We start from the raw sequence: 22,412 nt of genomic DNA on the forward strand, positions 1-22,412 counted from the left end.
AATTGACGGCAAAAACCGAGCAAAGCTTGACATGATTTGACGTCAAATTGATGGCAAAAATCGAGCAAGATCTGCGCAAGACAATCTGATAGCAGATTGTCAGCAAAAACCGAACAAATTCTGCAGCTTTTGGCCATTCATATAAAAATATATATTTAAATAGATTTAAAGCCTTAACCCTAAGTAATAAAATGATGATAAGTTTTGGTCATAAAATGACCATTAGATAATTAAACATTATATAAAATCATATATTAATATGTTAAAACATATAGGTAAATTCAAATAACTTAATTTATAAAATTAAAGATCTTTTTGAACAGAAATTGTTTGAATAAGTGAAAATCGAACAATTATCTGTCCGATTTGCAAAAAATCAATTCAATATCTGAATTTCCTGTATAAGAATTGTGTCAAAAATTGAACTGATAGAAATATATATATTATAATATTATTAGCATTTTGTAGGCTTTATGTACACTCATGACAAAAATTTGAATACGGGTATAGATAATGAATAACGCGCCGCATAGCGATAAGCGGCTGAACTATTTTATAATACTTTGTAATAAGCTGCAGATTTTGTTCGGTTTTTGCTGCCAATTTGCCATCAGATTGCGCACTCTAGATCCTGCTCAGTTTTTGCCGACAATCTGATGTCAGTCATGTCAGCAAGCTTTGCTCGGTTTCTGCCGCCAATTTGCTGTGTAGTTATGTTAGCAAGCTTTGCTTGATTCTTGCCGGCAATCTGCCAGCTTAATCGGTAATAACAACTCTTGTACCAAATTTGTAGCCTTTTTGCTGACAATAATTTGTAGCAAGTACTTGGCAATATCTGTTAGAACAGACCTGGTTGACTGGGAATGTACTAGCTTATTGATTTATTAAATAAATTATATAAGTCAGCAAGATGGTGTATTTGTATTAACAGTATCAAAATTAATTACTTTATAATTAATACAAATATACTATCTTGTTTATTTATTCAATAAATTATATAAATCAACAAGATGATGCATACGAATGAATGTATTGAAAGTATCAATTGACTATGTTGTTAATCAATACAAATGTACTAGCTTGTTGAGTTATTAAATAAATTATATAAGTCAGCAAGATAGTGTATTTGTATTAATAGTATCAAAATTTGTTACGTTATTAATTAATATAAATGCATCATCATGTTGATTTATTCAATAAATTATATAAATCAACAAGATGCATTTGTATTTCAATTGTTATTTTAACAATATTTTGATTGTGTGTTAAAATAATCTATCATCTAGTAAATAGTTTTCAATACTCTCGCATATATATAACGAATTGAACTACATCGTTTTGTCGAAATAACGGTTATAAGATTTATTATGATAATTGATCATGAATGCAATATTTAAATTCTTTTCTAATTGTAAAAAAAATTTATTAGTATATACCAAAGAAAATAAACAATGAAAGCGCAAAGTATGTGCAAAAACGCAAGCTGTGTTGCCACAGAACGATATCCTGGCTGCTACGCACACAATCAGAGAAGCCTGTATGTATTGTACACCGGCAGGAATGGTACACCATTCCTGCCGGTACATGTACATACATGTCTTGCGCAAAGCGCTCGGCATTTGTCTGATACAGGAAAAACGCTCGGCATTTGTCGGATGACTCGGATATAGTTAAGACGGAATATATCGAGGAGCTCGTGTGTCGTGTGCTGCGTATACGTCTTATTTCGGGCATTAGAAATAAATTAAATTCTGGTTGATGTCTTAGTACTTAAAGATACTTTAGTACTTTGTGCAAATCGTATAATGTCGTAATATTGCATACTTTTAGCAAGTTTTTAAGAAGAATCAATATATTCTCTTTGTGCAATAAATTAGTGATAATGGCCGAAAATGAGACAACAGATATTTTAAAAAGTTGGGGTTTTGAAGACAACTTTATTCAACATTTTAAAAGTAAGTATTATCAATATACAATAAGATAGTTATTTTATATAATATATTTATTCACATTTTCATCTTATTGTATATAATTATATATTAATATTCAAAGTTTTACTTGTTCATTTTTTACTTTTGAATAAAGCGAGTTTTCTTGATTTATTTGTTTTTTGTTATATAGCAGAGGGAATTGATAAAATATTATTGAAACGCCTAACACCTGACTTAATAAAAGAATTAATTCCAAATATTGGTTTGAGGATGCGCTTTACAATGAAATGGAAAGAAAATTTTAAAACCTCTAATAATGTAATTGTTTTTAATTTTAAATTATTATATTTTTTAATTTTAATTTTATTTTTATTTCGTTAAAATTACATGTTGTAATAAAGAATTTTTATAAAGATTAAAATAAAAAGTTAATGAAGAGTGATTATCATAATTATGCAATAATTTAATTTACGCAAATAATTGTTCTGATACTAATGCTTTTATTATTTTTTTATCGTTTTAATTACATTTTTTATTTTATTTCATCTCTCTTTTATTAACACGATAAATCGAAAATATAATTTACTTGCAATAATATTTCTTTAATTAATATTTTTTATTCATAATATGCAGGTTTAATTTTTTATTTAAAACATTAAATTAAGATAATTGTCTCTTTATTTAACTTGTAATATTATAAAAATATATTAAACAAATAATATTTTTATGTAATTGGTATATTTTAAATTTGATTGTAGTAGTGTTTAATTCTTTCTTACATTGAAAAAAATCTTGTTTTATTTTTATACGAAATTGTAATATTTTATATAATGAAATTATTATATATAATTATAATAATTTTACACATTATAAACTTTTATACATTTTATAAAATTTATTTACATTGTTTTGCTATGATTTTATTATTATTTATACTTTATAAATATTTATAGGAAGAACAACACAATAGTACCGATACGGTGAGTTCAACTTCATCTTCCGATTCAGAGAAAGAAAATGATGATATCAATGTTTTGAAGAGGCAAAAATTTTTGGTTGGAAAAGAAATGTATAGAAGACTTCAACGGCCTACTGTTCGTGAATTATTGAAACAAAATGAACAAAGTCGCTTAGTATTACGAAGTTATTCTCAAAATAAAAAGCTTACAAAACATTCCCGAAATATTCTAATTGAATTAATAATATCGCATCTTCTAAATTCAGTTCATGGGTAAGTTAAATATCTTACATTTCAATAGTTGAATATTTAGAGAATAGTTGAATATACAGACAGCTAAAATATATTTTTATTATTTTAATGATTATTTTAAATATTTAAAAATATAATTTTGTCGACAGTCCGGTTAATAAACATGATTTTCTACATCTTGCGCGAGGTATAGTAGAAATTTTTCCGACAGAAGATATAAATTTGTATTATGTTGCGCCGATACCTAAAAAAGAGTCTAAAAATCTAAAATCTATATCTGTACAAGGCAAACTCGTAGACAAATACCGAAATAAACTTCGACAAAGTAAACGTATACTTATAGAGAATTCTACAAGTTCTACAGATCAAGAAAGCGGATCATGTAACGAGAGTATGCACTTATTATTTCCTTATTTTTTACGTATTTTCTTATTTTTTATTCAGTATACGTATTCTATAATTCCATTTTTAGTTAATGAAGTATTGGAAACATCTATTAATTGGTTGCAAAATAATCAAGAACCATGGGACGTAGTTCTGAGTCATTGGAAAGCTACAGTTTCTATTCGTCTTAATGATATTCAAAAAGACAATAGCAAGACAATTTCTGACATATTTACAAAATGGCCAATTTTATGTCATCCCATGGGCTGGGTATTAATACGTGAGGATTTTAAATATCTAAAATTGTGTGTAGATGATGCTATTAGTCAATGGGCCCAGTTTTTCCAAAATTTGCAAACAATTTGTCCTCTTGAAAAAAAGAAAAGTTTACGAACACAAGAACTGTCAGTAATATTGGAAAGTGATCAAAACGATGGTATTACACAATATTATTTTACAAAATTAATATATTTCATATAATTTCTCATGAGTAATTTTTATTATGTTTTTGAAAATAGAACAAGCTATTGCGCAATTGTGCGCATTATCTTACATGATTCCTCCAAGGGGACAGGTTAGAACAAAGAAAGGACATTGGAAACCATCCATGATTGAATGTGAAGAGAGTCTTGTTATACATGTTAAAGTATGATTTAAATTTTTGTTTAGAATAATAAATTTTTAGTTTACAGATTTACTTATTGCAGATATTATTATGATTTCAGAACGCTGGAGATATAAGTAATAGTCAACAAAAACGAATTGATACGATGTTTGAAATGAATTTATCGCTTCAACCATACATACTTGTCGTTGGATGTACCTTGGATAAAATAACATCGTTTTTTATATCAGTAGATAAAGTCTTGTACAAAGTATCATCGGCGTTTGAAGCGATTGATACTTGTTTCAAAATTTTGCATGTGCTAAATGCTACATATCCTGCAGCAAGTGATCATATTTGGCTATTAATTCAACGTGAGTTATATAACTTTACAACAAAAGATGATAAATGTCCATCATATATTATAGAGATAATAACTGCATTAAAAAATATCTCAAAATAAGTTTATTCAAACAAAGTTTTAAACAGGTCTATATTTTAATATATATAATCTATAAATCGCGATTACACAATTAATTAATAATATTTTTTATGTACAAGTATTCATTGTCGGTTTATTTACTTTCATAAATAGAATTTTTCGATTATAATAGTTACTTTTCATTTTGTAAAACATTAACTTTTATCCAAGATGTTTTTTTGTCCATTTTGTTCTGAATCATGCAATTGTATACTATGTAAAATGTCATGTACAATTTTTTTTCTCAATTGTCAAATATATTTTATTATGTAAAACGTATAAACAAGTATATTATTATTTAATACCAATATTTTATATAACTTATACAAGAAAAAATAATAGTGTAATTGGAAGAAATTTTATTAATTTAACAACATATTATTATTCTATTCAAACGCATTGATGTTATTAATTAACATCCCATGCGCTTGATTTGAATAATAATACTATTGAATTAATAATTTTTTTAAATTTCACTAATGATTGATACAACATTTTTATTATATGTTCGAACTTCATATTTAATTGAAGTGACAGATTAATAAAAGCGTTCTAATGTCACATTGGTTTAATGTAAAAGTATACATAATTATTATAATTAAATATTAATTTATAAAAACACAACATATAATTCAGAGAATTAAATTTATATGTTCAATTAATTAATTAATAATTCAATGCGTTTATAAAATAAGCTTATGAAAAGTATTTTATTTTCTTTCGAATAATTATTTAATTGATTAATTTTCTTTCATTTTTAAATCAATGCAATATGACATTGATTGATGTATACGTTATATTGCTTTATTTATATATAGAATTCATACAGTTAATTTTTTATTTATTTGTGAAATATAATATACATATTTCAATTCAGGATATTATCAGAACAATTGCTTTTTTATTTATAAAAAATATATTAATAATTGATTTAATTGCACATGTAAGTTAATGAAATGTGCGATTAATACATTGAATAATATATCCGGATACATTAAATCTATATGTATTATATGCATATATAAGTTTATTTAAATTTACTGATAGTTTGTATCTGATTTAAGTGAAAATATAGTTGCATTTAATTTATAATTAATCATACAAATTAAATATGAAATTAATTTAAAAAAAAAATTAAATTGGAAAAATATCGTGCAATATTCCTATAATCATATATATGATAATTCCATAATTACATTGTAATTAAATTGTTTATTTAAAAGAATTCTTATAATTCGGCATATTGTTAATGTAACATTATATATCATTAGTTCAAACATGATATATAATTCTTTTAATACAAATGTTTAATGAAATTCAACTAAAATATACAGATGAATCAATTGCAAAAGTTTGTGGCAGCCCGTGACATCGCCGTTTAATTGAATCAAAGCGATTTTTTTTTTATTCAACAGTATTTTTTTTCTCAGTGCAACTATGCAAATTATAATTTTCAACTTCTTGTTTTGTATTACATCTTGTGTTGCGTATTCGCATGAATTTCTCTAAAATTTCTTGAGATTTATTTAACAAGGATGTAAGGATTTTTGAAGACGGTTTATTTTTATTTTTAATATTTCGTTGATTCGATTGTTTAATATTTAAATTATATTTTTGAGCCTCTTCAATGAGATCTTGTATAGTAACATGAGAGGTTTTTAATTTGTTATCATTTTCTTCTTTAAATAATTCAAGCTTAGGAAATTTAATATCCAGAGAGGATAAAGGACTTCTCTCCTTTTTGGAATAAGGTTGTGTCGAAATACGTAGTGAGGTTTAGTAATTTTCCTCCTCGCAATCGACGGAACTAGGATTTTCTGACAAGGTTTGGAAATTTCCCTCCGAAATCCTAGAATTATTCCCTTCTTGAGAGGATCCAGGATAATTTCTCTCTTCGAGGGTTTTTAAATAAATTAAATTTTTAGGAGAGATTTCCCCCCCCCCCCCCAGGAATGGTTGGATTTATTGGATTTTCAGGAGAGGTTTGGTAATTTCCCTCTCTAAGGATTTTTGAATTGTTTAATTTTTTATTTTTGCTTTCAATTTTATTTTTTATTCTGTTTTCATTTTTTATTTTATTCTTATTCTTATTTTCTTCTTGATTTAAGATTCTTTCTTCGTCTTCATAGTTGATTTCCTTGATAATATTTTCTTCATCTTTATTTTCACTTTCATTTTCAATATTCATATAATTTTCATAATTATTATACATAATCGTATTCATTATGTATAAATGTTCCGTAAGTGGTTTCTTCTTTTTCCTTATTCATTCGTTTTTTTGGACTGTTTAGAGCCTCGCTTTTTGAATCATGGCCATCTAATAATTTGCACAATGGTTTTAGGCGCAAAGTCGGAACATATACTTCCGCCTCTTTATCTAAAGTACTTATAACATTTAAATATGCTTTTCCAAAAACATTTTCCATGATAGCGTCTCCCAAATAATTTCCATATGCTATTTTTAATCTTGGTATATATTCTATTTGTATTTCTGGATTTTTTATTCTCACGTAAAATAATGATTCGGATCGCGGAGCTACTATACTAGCTTCAGGTGATAAGAAAGATATATTGATTCCGGAGTGTCTTTGTGGGTAATCTTATTTAAAGAAATCGTTTTTTAAGATGCCAGATTGTGATATCGAAAAATCGTTAGATACAATATGAAATATTACTGGTATTTCAAAAAGAGTTAACATAATCTCACCTAAGGTGTAGACAGGATAATTATTTATACTGTTTAATTTGAGAATATTAGTGTAATTAATGTTTATTTCTTCGGGAAAAAGATTTTCTTTGATTATATTTGGCCCAGATCCCGTATCTAACATGAAAGTTATACTAGTAAATATGTCAATACCGACTTGAATGGTAGGCACACGACTATGTTTGTCGAAATTTACAGTCACGAGCTTTATGTTTGTTTTGGGCTTATCTATTTGCTTGCTTGAGATTTGGACGGGTGCGACTCCCGTTCGGATCCCTGTTGTGCACGGGATCGTCCCGATTGCGCACATTATCGATCAGACACGACAATATTTCCCGATCGGACACAGTCCCGATCGGACACAGGCTCGATCGGACACAGACCCAATCGGACACAATTCCGATCGGACACATATGGTTTGCAATCGGACACAGGCCCGATTGGACATAGGCCCGATCGGACACAGGCTCGATCGGACACAGACCCAATCGGACACCAACCCGATCGGACACAGCCCCGATCCCCCGGACATATATCAGAAATATATAGGTTTGGGTTAGGTTATATCTTCCGGAAGTGGAGCCTCCCAGTAGGGGGGGAGGCGGAACATACTACCTGCACGCATATACTTTTTAATGCGTAGTAAGATTCCACATAGGTTTACAACTTTCCACGCGAAGCGAGGTTCAACGCAAACCTATGTGTTTAGTTTTTTGATAGTGGAGCCCCCCCATAGGATGGGGGGCGAAACCCACTGTGTCCACGCATATATTTTCCCATCCACACAATGATTGTAGGATGGACCTAGCTTTGCGATGAGGACTGTGTTCCATCGGGCCTGTGTCCGATTGCAACCATATGTGTCCGATCGGAATTGTGTCCGATTGGGTCTGTGTCCGATCGGGCCTGTGTCCGATTGCAACCATATGTATCCGATCGGAATTGTGTCCGATTGGGTTTGTGTTTGATCGAGCCTGTGTCCGATCAGGATTGTGTTCGACCGAGCCTGTATCCGATTGTGAAATATTGTCGTGTCCGATCGGTAATGTGCGTAATCGAGACTCACTCTTGTGCACCCGAGGGGCCGTTGTAGTTTCCCTGATTATTTGTTTTTTTTTCGAAAGTTACTAGCGTGGCGTAATTGTCAATCCTTGAGAAGATCACTTTGCTCCTTACAATAACGACAGAATTAAGAATTTTTGATCCCGAAAACCATCCCAAAAATTACCTCTCGCAAACATTCTGAAATTGCAAATTACTCAGATATTTTGGTTGATTATGTTTTTTTGATTTAGTTGCTTGCGATTTGCAATGAATTCGATTTTGTCGCTCCACTCTTAATCTTTGAAAACCACCCTTGACTACCTACATTAGCACAACACTATAAATTAATCAGATATTCTGGTTGATTACGTTTCCTTAACTTTATTGCGATTTTTGCTCGCGATTTGCAATGAATCCGAGTTTGTTGTTCCAACCTTAACCTTTGAAAACCACCTTGGCTATATCCTACATTAGCACAACACTTTAAAACTGTAAATTAATCGGATAATTCGATTATATACATCTCTTTGATTTTAAAATTTGCATTTTTATCACATATTTTAGTTTATAACAATTTTTTAATTTTGTTGTATAATTAATATTATTGTTCTTTGTAATTTAAGTATAGAATGCATTTTATATTTTAAAAAATATTTATGTACTTTTTTAAAATTTATCATGTGTAATATACTTTCTTAATTTATTTTTTTTGCATATAATAAGATAGGACAAAAATAATATAAATTATTTAAATGTTTCGATTTTTTACAGATACGTTCAATTTTTTAGGAACAATAAGTGAAACTTTTTGTTTTGTATTGTATAATTTATTTGATTTTTAATCACATATTGTACATGAGAATATGTGGATATACCTGTTTTGTTCTTTTAATATTTTTTGCTGCTGATACGAGATCATTGTATTCGGTCTAGTTTTCAGATGCTGAGTAATTGTCATCCAATGCTATGTACTATTTCCGTATAGGATTCTTGTGTTGGCATTGGAGGTTTTTTGTAATCTACAATTTCTAGTAATTGTAAATCATTTTCTTTATTTAGTGGATTTTCGATTACTTTTGGTATATCTTGCAATTTTATAGATTGACTTTTACTTTAAAAATTACAAATATCAAATAATACTATAGGACCTCAAAAAGATTTGAAATGAAAATATATGTGTGTGTGCGTGCGTGCGTGCGTGCGTGCGTGCGTGCGTGCGTGTGTGTGTCTGGTGAACGATTTGTGATATATAGATTATAAATATAGATTTGTGATATAAATGGTATAATTATGAAAATATTGTAGGAAATATTGTAGAGAGAGAGAAAATTACTATGAGCATTAAATTGAAATGTGTTATTATAGAATCTTTTAGATTGAGAATTGTTTTTTTTATATCACTTCTATTCTTTATTTATTTGAGATTTAATCTTATGTATTTTTAATATGTATTTTAGTGATACGTAATAATTATCACAAATTTATTGGAATAGCGTTTGATCCAAAAAATAAATTAAATAAAATTAAAATCTTGGTAAAGAGTACCCAAACTTTTTAAAAACATAACATAGTTTTATTTACCTATTTTACAGAGTGTTGTTGTTTCAAAACCTGGGCAATTCGTTTGATAACACTTTTTCCGGTTAATGTAATGTTATCACTTATAATATTGTAGAAATTATTTTCCAATATTATGTTTGAATCGATTTGTGCAATAGGTAATTTCTTTTTTCGTGTTGGACATCCCATATTGCAAACTGATTCTTCTTCAAAACTTGGTGTATATTTAGAAAGCATACTAGCCAAATATCCAACATTGGTTTTGCAATCCATTTGTAAACAAGTTTCAGATTTTGGATCTTTGATAATAAAAATAGGCTTTAATATTTGTGCATGGAGATTGTATATGTGTGCTCTGATGCCTTTATCTAAAATGTCAATGACTATTTAAAATATTGGATTGCTCTCTGTTGCACGTATCTACATAATAAAATAGAGATCATATTAATATCAATATATATATATTGTTGCGTCCGCGGATCGAAATCGATATAACTCGAATCCGCGTGACACAACCGACACTCGCGTACCGCAAGTAAATAATTAACACTCCTTTGAAAGAACGAAAGGAACTTTAATATAATAACACAGAACACTATTACACAAGGAACACAAAACAATAACGGTTATCGTAATCTCGAATACGTCCGCCCGGAATGGCATCCGTCGCGAGACTCTCAGATGGCCGATCTCTCTCCAGATGAACGCCGTTGTTTAACAACAACCCTTAGCAACGTTCTCCCGGAAACGGGTACAGCAGATTCAGGAATAACGGTCACAGACGACCCGCACGGGCGCAACAATATGGGTGGCCCATTTTAATCGATCCAGTCGAATATCTCAAAAACCAAGCCCGGAAGAGAAAAATGTTTCAGACAAAAGTTGTTTGGTTTCGAGGGGGCCATAAGATGGTACTATTGGTTTGACCTTGAAGAGTTATTTGAAGGTCATGTGAAGGTCAACTTTAAAATCTTAAATAGAAACCCCCATTTTTTATTTAGTTTTTATTCTTGTAGCTGACATCGAGAGCTTTCCAAAACACTATAATAAAGTATTTTTTTATTAAGTACTTGTTGAGTAATTTTATATTTTAATCTGACATATTTTGATATATAAAATTGAATATCTCATAAAATATTTAGTTTTTGATAATCTTACCGTAATACTTCTATGTACAGAATAATGAGACAAATCAATTAGTATAAAAAAAAATTGTTTTTAAGAAAATTATTTACAATGTATTTTTTTAAACAATTATTTGTTTTTTTTGGCACTAATTAATTTGTCTTATTATTCTGTACATGGAAGTATTACGGTAAAATTATCGAAAACTGAATATTTTACGAAATATTTTATTTTTTATATCAAAATATGTCAGATTAAAATATAAAAGTACTTAATGAAAAAATACTTTATTATAGTGTTTTAGAAAGCTCTCGATGTCAGCTATCTCAGCTAATCTCCATGTTGATAATCCTTATAATCAAAATTTCTAAACTTATCATCTTGTCTTAGTGAATTTTGATGTGGGGAAACACGTACGGTTTTTTACAGGGTGGCCCCGAACGTTCCAGCCAGACTTTGAGATCTTATATTAGGTGTACAACTTTGCTTCTGCCGTTTTCCTATAGATGGCTTTAGCGGTAAGTAGTGGTGGAAATAAATAGATCATAGACATCATGCAATAAACTTGGGCATCTGTCAACATAACTCCATAGAAACATTAGTCGATTTGTGTCTGCATCATAAAGTTATTCTCGATTGAAAATGTCAGTTTACGAGCCAAATTCTCGTCATTTGCGGGAGGTTTTAATTTTCTGCTTCAATATGAAGAAATCTGCGGCTGAGGCTCATCGAATGCTCTCAAATACTTATAGTGAAGCCGCTATTAGTGAAAGAACGTGTCGTGAGTGGTTTCAACGTTTCAAGAACGGTGATTTTTACGTCGAAGACCGGCATAGCGGTGGAAAAGAGAAGGTTTTCGAAGATGCAGAATTGGAGGCATTACTTAATGAAGACTCGAGTCAAAGTCAAAAAGAATTGGCACGATCATTGGGAGTGACTCAACAAGCAATAACCAGTTTTTTACAATAAAGCCTCGAATTTCGGAAAAAAACGGCAGAAGCAAAGTTGTACACCTAATAGAAAATTTAATTCTGAACAAAAAGTTTCGTATAAACATGGGTCGAAAACTGCTTTCTTAAGAAATTATCGCTCAAAAACCTCTAAAATCGTGATTATTTTACACATTTTTCCAAATATCATGGAAAATGTGCGTCTTGTAACAAAAAGTATCGAAACAAAAGTTGTAGAAAATTGAATTATCTTTCAAATTAGATGGATCATTACTCGATGCCAAAAATGTATTGCAGCTAGAGGGAGGGGGACATTTTGAGAACAGTTAGTTTTTTCACGTCTTTATTCATTTTCTATTATTACGTGCTATTTTAGTTTAAAAAAATTTATTTTATTTTCATAAAAGAAAAAAATTTTTATTCTTTATTTTTATCGTTTTTTCAAGAAATTTATTAAATTTCATTTTCTTTTTATTTCATTTTCTTTTCATCTTTTACTCTTCCTTTGCGTCAGAGGTTTTTGAGCGATAACTTTTTAAAGAAGCATTTTTCGACCCATGTTTATAGGAAATTTTTTGTTCAGAATTAAATTTAAGATCTCAAAGTCTGGCTGGAACGTTCGGGGCCACCCTGTATAATCCCCTTCAATAGTGCGTTTAGTGCAACTGTTGTAACCACCATGGTACTTAACATTTAAAATGAAAGTTTTCGCCGGTGAATTGCATATAAATGCACTAATTGTTATTCTGATTATTTGGCCATCAAATTGGTAACCGTTTGTTACAAGAGTTATCGCTTTGTCAATAAAAGTTCTTAAGAAGCATTAACATTTTCAGGCTTGCTTGTGCCATAATAAACTCTTATCACTTTAACTTGACGTAATTCTGTATCAATACATAATATCGGCCAAAAGCCCTTTTCTGTAGAATTTCCTATAGGTGCACCATCAATATTTATACAATATATAGTTTTACATCGGTAATTTCTTAACTAGTTTTCCGTCGTTTCTTAATTATTTCTTCGACAGCTTTTGTCAATCCTATGTGATAGTAGATGTCCACGTCCCATATTTTCTATATGCGTTGTTCTTAGTGTTCTTAAAAGCGTGCGAAGATCTTTAGGAAAATCTATTTCTGTATGTTCATTTAAAATAGCTAACAATCCTTTTAAGCAATTGTGGAATACTCTAAACTCTTTAGCCTAATTTTTTATTTAAATTATTTGGTAAGCAATTTTTATGGATTTTCCATATCTTTGTTATGTAAATTTATATTACCGTCAATACTAGATGCATCTATTTCAATATGTACATCACTATCACTGTATTGATACTCTGTGTGGGTATGTAGAGGCGTGTTCGCCTTCAGAAGATGGCGCGAGGGATAGATCGAGCGTACAGAGGTGAAGTCAATCACGAGACTTCTTTTCTAATTGTCAATGATAAAATTATATTTATAGTATATTTACAGTTTCTCGGTATTATTTACAATTATCTAGTTTGTGGTGGCCCTGAAAAGGGTCGTTTACGGGTTAACGCTGTGTGCGTTCCCGCCAAGTGATACGCGGCTCGGCTTTGGTTACGTGGAGGGAACCGATGCGCTGTAGCTCGGGCGAGGGTGGAAGAGCTGGTGTAGTCCTGGGGGGCGTATAACCAGGCTCTTCCCGGTCCGTCCCCGTCTGCGTAGCCGTCTCCTGGGTGTTGGTCTCCCAGTCACTGTCGGATTGAGTACCGCTGTCCGCTAATTCCCGTGAGGGGCACTGAGTGCCGCGATGGATGCGTATTGCCGGTTGAGACTGTGTCCAATTGTCTCGATGGTGAAGTGGAGAGGCCGCTAGCGGTGATAGTAGCGGTGGCGGCAGGCCCCACGGCGTCGATGGTGACGTGTATCGCCGTACCCGGATGTCCCACTGACTCAGGAAGAAGCGTGGCGGTCGGGTGAATTCCACGGGCGCCAGCTCTATCGGGTGTAGCGTCCACTCCCTGAAGCTCGTACACCTGTACTTGCCTGTAAGTCCTGGTGTCTTTTCTCCCCAACTGAAGGGCTGCCGACTAGTCCCGGGTGAAGTGGGAGGCAGCTGTGGTCGAGGAAGACTCAGGTCCTGTGGTAATACAGGAGGCAGCGTAGGCTGTCGCTATGCAAAAGAATTCGTGAGCTCGGACTGGCTAACGGGCAGGAGGTCCTCTCCGCAGTCAGAGCGGGCTGCGAATTGAAGGCTTCTCGCCGTGCGCCGTCTTATAAACCCCACTCACTGGATTTCACTTGCTGGCGCCGACTCCCGCTCGTGGCCGCCTCACGGTAAGCCTTCGTGGCTCGCACGGTGCTCGCGCGCGGGTTTCACGTGCTCCGCGCGTGAGAATTCGTTCGCGCGTCTACCGGGTAGTTCGTGCGTAATTGTGGTTGTTTCTCGAGCCGCCACACTCTGTATCAAAATCCATTGCATGTTCATGAAAGTGTTTGTTATGTACTTCTTGGACATTTGATAGTTCTTTTTAATTCTCATTATTGTCATTTGTTAAAAGAAAATTATTAACCGTTTCTTTAGAGGTTTCATTTTTTTAATTTAGTTATAGCTTTTTGTTTTGATTGAAACTTAATATTTTCTAGTTCTCGAATAGTTTTTTTTTGCGCAACGAAATATGCATAAAATATTTATATGATATTTCAAAAAATAAATAGTAAAAAATATTTATGAATATTTATCATAAATATTGTGTGCTGTCTGGGATGGTTCATTATTATAAAAATATTGTCAAACTATATAAATTCATTGTATATTGTTGAAGATTGAACTGTTTTTAGTCGATAAATTTAAACGGTTAATTCAACCGACAAATCTGAACGGTAAAAGCCGAAATCAAAATACGAGCGAGGATAAACATCGTTGCGATCAGGCGATCGGCGCGTGATCGCGTGAGCCTTACAATGAAAAACTATGACAAACACCTAGATTCTCGAAATTCTTCGATGCCGAAAATAACCTATTATGGAATTTGGTCAATCGCAAGTCTTACCGGGCGTTAGTCAGTCTGCCTACGACAACGATTCGAGCTGGTCGATAGCAACCGATCATAATTTCTCGTGTTTTTTCTCGTGTCTTATTCCTGTGTCGAGTCGCGCTACTCATAATCAAATTCGCTTTCTCTTCAATTTCAAATCGAAGTATCTCACTCACGATCGCATCATATTACCGCGGCGATCAATTCTTTATGGTTAAATCGTTTAATCGCTTTGTTTGTTAGTGAAGACTGTTAAACTGTAAGTGGGGAGTTCGAGAGCCGCCGATCCTTCACCGCATCGTATGTCCTCTGCCTCGCGCTAAAAATCATCCGGCGTTCGCGCACAAGATTTCCATTCTCGCGTGGGCTTCTCGCAAGAAGCCCTTCAAAGATTTCCGAAACGCGGAGAAAGGCAGGTCATCGAAGAACATTCAGAAAATTTCTGATCTAAGTGCGGGAAACATGTCATCGCTCGCTCCCGGTGTTTTCTAATAAACGTTCTTTAAAATTACGCTCACATAAGTAATCTCTCATCTCCTATTCCTCCAGCAAATCTACGGATTTGCGTTACATATTATTTCTCGCTCAACTCTGAGCGCATCTGAAAGATTCGGGAAATATCACGACTTTTTTCATTTTTAAGAACTTGGAGAAGTAATAAAACTATTGCAGGAGATAAATATATATGTTTATATTAGTTTCAACTATTTTATTTGATAATTAATTATCATTTTTCGATATATTTTCGATTATGTATATATAATAATTAATAATTTGTTTTTCAGGTTTAACGATTTCAACTCCCAGGGCAAAGTAGAGACCCATAGCGATGAGGAAGCGGCCAACGGAGATGCCTACCAAGAAGCCTCTTAGGTAGAGCTTTCGCCCTGTACCGAACATTTTCCTCGTCGTCTTTCTCTTCAGAGGTAAGTGAAATAAAATTCTCCTCTATATCTAAAGATATAGACTAATATAAAATATCTAATATCGATATTTCAAAATTTGCGAAAGTTACGTGTACAAACATTTCTTAAAAAATTCAAAATTTTATAAGTAATGGATCCTTTCACTGATTCTCATTAAAAATTCAATACTAACCAACCTTTAATAATGTATCCATGTAAAAAAATTTAACTAGAATCTCAAAATTTAACTAGATCTCTCAAAAATTGCGGAAGTTAGCGGTTGCACAACAAATCGCGTCCATAGATACATACATACATACATACATAAATACATACATTATTATTTTTCAATGTTTAGAACATTCTGAATACATTGGCATAAAAAAGTACCTATGTGAAGTTGGCACCCCACTTTTATTAAATAAATAATTTTCAATACAGAAAATGACAGTATTTCGTTTGTAGTTGTTTGCAGTAAAAATATTTTTGTTTGTGGTTCGAGCCATAAATAAATGAAAAATTTTTAAAAAATGGCTATCACCCGATTTTAAGATATCTCAAATCCGCTTTCGCCATGTGTTTTAAAATCGTTTGTAGTTGTTTGTAGTGATTTTGCTTTCGTTTGTAGTTGGATAGTTTAAAAGTTACAACGTATTTGCGATAAACAAATAACGTAACCTTTAAACTATTCAACTACAAACGAAAGCAAAATCACTACAAACAATTGCAAATGATTCTAAAACATGGCGAAAGCGGATTTGAGATATCTTTAAAATTGACAAAATTATATTATTTATTTATTGCAAATACGTCGTAACTTTTAAACTATTCAACTACAAACAAAAGCAAAGTTACTACAAACAGCTACAAACGATTTTAAAACGGATGGCAAAAACGGACTCATTTGTAGTTGAATATTTTAAAAGTGACGTTATTTGTTTATCGCAAATACGTTGTAACTTTTAAACTATTCAACTACAAACAAAAGCAAAATCACTACAAACGATTCTAAAACACATGGCGAAAGCGGATTCCAAATATCTCTAAAATTGACAAAATTACGTTATTTATTTATGGCAAATATTGTTGTAACTTTTAAACTATTCAACTACAAACGAAAGCAAAATCACTACAAACGATTCTAAAACGCATGGCGAAAGCGGGTTTGAGATATCTTAATGTCGTGTGATAGTCATTTTTAGTAAAGGTAGTTATAATTAATTTTACATATAAAATTACACACATATACATACTATTTTTTATTAAAAATATGCATGTTTAATTTAAATAAATATGTGTTTAACATTATTGTATGATTATGTATTCTATTGTAAAAATTACACATCTTTTTTAAGACAAGGAATTACGTTAAACAAAAAATTTTTTTTTTTTTTAAATATATGTTTACTTATTAAATAATATATACACCAAAGAGTATATCATTTTTAACCAAATATCTTTTAAATTTTGTTCTATATAGTATTTGTTTGCGGTTTATTCGATAAATTGGTAAATCGAGGATACAATATGCAGTTATTGCATATAGAGCTAACGAGCTAGACAAACTGAGAGGAGGAGGAGGGAGTCTGGGAGAATCATCGGGCGCCGGCGGAGCAACGCAGAAGTGAGAATTTATTATTTATTAATTAATTATTCTGAATCAAAATTTATAAAATTATTTAAATACATTTCTGTTTATTATCGTACGCTTGGTATGTAAAATCAAAGAGTACAATAATAATTTTACAACAATTATATAATTACTGCGAGTGTCGCTATAATTTCGATTATTGATTATGTATTGTATTTGTTTGGTATAGATCTATAGATCTACGAAGCAGATATAGATCTCAATGCAGTCAACTCCGCTACTGCGCATCGGGTGGTGAGTGAATTACATTTTATTACGAGGTAACGGTTTTGTAGTGAGTTGATTGTAGATTTTGAATTTTAGATAGATTGTAGACTGTAGACTGTAGACTATAGACTGTAGTTACAATAGTTCCGTTACCTCAAAATGGATGAATGGATTACAACAGATTAGATTAATATTTCACTTTAAAATAAATAGAAAACATTTTATAATACTTTTATAATACATAGATTTAAACTAATTTATTTTATGTACATACTAATGATCATTAATTGCGTATATGATTATAAATTTTTTAAATGAGTATATAATCATTAATAATTTACTTTTATATATATATATATTACATTCTAATTTTTTGTAATCCGATTCATATGGATTGATAATTTGGCTCTACATTAGTTAGAGCGATATATTGTAAAATAACATAAGTGTATATGATAAAAGATATTTTGCGAGTATTTTATCGCGAATGAAAGAAAAACAAAATTAATAAACAAAGTATTGCAGAAGTTAGCTGTGACTTAGGTCATTGACGGAGTTCGTTACCACCCACGGACACCTCTATTAAGCTAGCAGGACCAAATCAGCAGAATCAAACTGGACCTATCAGATTATTTAGTACCCATTTTGTACTAATTTGTACCAATAATAATAATTTTGTATCTCGTGCCATTTTCAAAAAAACCGTGGCGCTGCTACCATCAGATTAAGCTAGCAGGACCAAACTAAAACAAAACAAAAAAATAAAAATAAGACCAGAAATAGAAAAGGCTGAATTTGTACTAATTTGTACCACCCAAATAAACTCAATATATTTAGCCCTTATGCTTAAAACAATCCCCAATTGAATTTAGCTCTATTAAGCTCAAGAGTAAAGTACTCTTTCCAATCAGCAGAATCAATCGCTACTTACACACTGGACGCGGCATAATTTGTACCGCCAAAATGTGAAGTTTCAAATTTTGTACCTCCGCCGTTCCTTCGGAAACTACCCCCGACTTCTGTCCGTCTTAAGAGTAAAGTACCCTTCGCGACGAGCAGAATCAATCGCTACTTGTACACACGACGCGACATTATTCGTACCATCAAAATCTAAAGTTTCAGATTTTATACCCTGTTTTTTTTTTTTATTATGTTTTTCAGTAATGAATTTATTCTAAATTTTTTTAATGATTCTACGTATAAAGGTATTGAAATAAACATATTTTGATGGTACAAATTATGTCGCGTTGTGTGTACAAGTAGCGATTGATTCTGCTCGTGGCGAAAGGTACTTTACTCTTGAGATTGCGATGGGTCGGGTGTAGTTTTCGAAGGAACGGCGGAGGTACAAAATTTGAGACTTCACATTTTGGCGGTACAAATTATGCCGCGTCCAGTGTGTAAGTAGCGATTGATTCTGCTGATTGGAAAGAGTACTTTACTCTTGAGCTTAATAGGGCTAAATTCAATTGGGGATTGTTTTAAGCATAAGGGCTAAATATATTGAGTTTATTTGGGTGGTACAAATTAGTACAAATTCAGCCCTTTCTATTTCTGGTCTTATTTTTATTTTTTGTTTTGTTTTAGTTTGGTCCTGCTAGCTTAATCTGATGGTAGCAGCGCCACGGTTTTTTTGAAAATGGCACGAGATACAAAATTATTATTATTGGTACAAATTAGTACAAAATGGGTACTAAATAATCTGAGGTCCAATTTGATTCTGCTGATTTGGTCCTGCTAGCTTAATAGAGGTCCCACGGACGGGAACGGATATGACACGCCGTTTTGATATTTAATACCATCATAAAAAGTCTACCAAATTAAATTGATACTCAAAGATAAGAAATTAGTATTATATTTAGACATACTTATTTATCGAATTATTATTAAGCTATCATATAATTGAAAATGCAGAATTTGAATTATGTCTAGACAAAATATTAATCTTGAATTTATTTTATGTTATGACATAAAAATTTCTTGGGAATTAAAATTATGTGCATAATTTTAATTCCTGAATTTTTATTAGGTAATAATTTTAATTCTTGAATTTTTATTATATATGGTACATAATTTTACTTCTTAAATTTTTATTATGTACATAATTTTAATTCCCGAATTTCTATTATGTACATAATTTTAATTCCCGAATTTCTATTATGTATATAATTTTAATTCCCGAATTTCTATCATGTATATAATTTTATTTCCCAAATTTCTATTATATACATAATTTGTTAAACTATCGTAGAGACTTGAGACAATAATGTTGGCAACAATGAGTAAGGAAAATGGGAGGACATCATATAATAGAAATTCGGGAATTAAAATTATGTACATAATAGAAATCAGGGAATTAAGATTATGTACATAATAGAAATTCAAAGATTAAAAGTATGTACATAATAGAAATTCAAGAATTAAAATTATGTACATAATAAAAATTCGGAAATTAAAATTATATACTTAATAAAAATTCAAGACTTAAAATTATGTACTTAATAAAAATTCGGGAATTAAAATTATGCACATAATGGAAATTCTCAATAAATATTGTCTTGACATAATGAAAATTTCTTTCGATTTCAAATTTAGTATGAAATCTAAGATTAAAATAACAGCAGCACGTAATTCTGATTTTCAATTTTTATTATGTCATGGCATAATTTTTATTCACCGCAATTTCGTTAGGTCATGACATAATTTTAATTCGTGAATTTTTATTATGTCGTAGATATAATTTTAATTCACTGAATTATTATGATGGCTTACAATTTATATTCTTGCAATTATATATATATGTTACAATATAACAAAAATACATTAATATTATCTCATGACATAATAAAAATGAATTAAAATTATGTTTTGACATAAAAGTAATTCTACGTAGGCTGTATCTTTCTCTGAGTGTTTTGAATTAATTTTATGTCAAGACGGTTTTAATTCATTTTTTTTATGTTATGATATAATGATTTATTCTTAGTATTTTTATTTTATTGCCAGTATTGCCAGTACTGCCGCAGTATTAAAAAGTATTTCTATTGTATTATTTTTTTTTCTTATATTGCTAGTATTTCGGTATATTTTTTAAAACATGTTTTCAAAAATTATATTTATTTTCTTTATTTAAACACTGTACATAGTTTGGTAAAAAAATATATCAATGAGATCAGGTAAAGTAATAAAATAAATCTATTATTCTTTTTATTTTACATAATAGATAATGTAATAAATATATTAAATAATATAATACGTGAAAATAAAAATTTGGTACATTACTATCTATTATATTAAAACTAAAATCTAAAATTTTCATAAAAATACAATGAATAAAATAAAATAATAGTTAATCATTCTTTAATTTTTTGAACTTTTTGGGGATTTCTGTATGTACTTCTTTGTTAATTGTAAAAGAATTTATACCATTTAAAAATATTGGCCTGTATATTATAAATTTCTTATCGACTTCTTGAATATCATCTTTCTTTGGCCATTTAAATTCATCTAAATTGGCACATAAAAATTTAATTTCACATATATTTTGTTCTATGCGTAATACCCTTCCTATGTGCCATCTTGTATCATGATAAACACAGTAATATTTTTCACATTCTATTTTCAATTCTTCATTTGATTTTTTATTTGTACTTGCAACGTTCATACCACGAACTCGATATAATCTGTCACTAGACAACCTATTTTTATTTTAATACAGCCAAGTAAAGATTTTCTTATAACATATTTTTCTTATTATTATTTACATCTAAAAATAAACTTTTATTAGTTTCTGTGCAGTTAGCCGTATAATCTTTTAAATTTAATTCTGTTTGATTTTTAAATATTAAAATATCATTTTGCAGATTTTCTAAATCTTCTTCAAAATCTTCATTAGCAGCTTCTTCATTATTTTGTTGCTTTATAATGTCATTGTCATTTTCCTCTTTTTCTTCACTTTCCTCTTCAGTTAAATGTTGAATATTTATGATTTCAAAACTTTCCTTAATTTTTTCATCAATCATATCCATTTTTAATTTTATTGCGATATTTAATGCATCATTTTTAGCGGTGTCCAAAATATATAAAATTTTTTCTATAGATGGAGTTTTATCAGATTTTAAAATTGGAGTATCAGAAGAAATTCCTAATCGATTATTTTCTTCTCGTGGAAATTGAAATGTACCTCCTTAAAATAAGAATATGCATTACTAAAGTAAATTAAACTTTGATAAACATTTATGCGATTTAATTAATATTGACAGTATAAATTAAACTTACTTAAGTCACTACTTATTTCGTTTAAAATTTGCAGTCGATTTAAACGTTTCAAAATGCTCAATAAATTAAAATTAACTACTATTGAGAAAGTAGATGTTATGGACCTTATTCGTCTGAAAATTTTTTCGCATGGCTGACTGCTACGTAACCAAGATGTGAACTGATTAGTTTCTCGAACTATCTTCTCTATAATCTTAAAAAAGATGTTGCGTGCCACATAGAATATATGCGTTCTTCTATTTTTAACTTTTTATTTTAAAAAAATTGAGTATTTGTTGAATTAAAATAAGAAACTGTTTAATGTCCTCGCTGTTTGGAATATTAGTTAATAATTCCGTAACCCGAGATACACATAATTTTTCCACTCAAAATTTATT

Source organism: Polyergus mexicanus, unplaced genomic scaffold, assembly GCF_030449975.1.
Source record: "Polyergus mexicanus isolate NDT 795.1 unplaced genomic scaffold, iyPolMexi1.0 SCAF_5, whole genome shotgun sequence".
In the NCBI taxonomy this organism is placed as follows: Eukaryota; Metazoa; Arthropoda; class Insecta; order Hymenoptera; family Formicidae; genus Polyergus; species Polyergus mexicanus.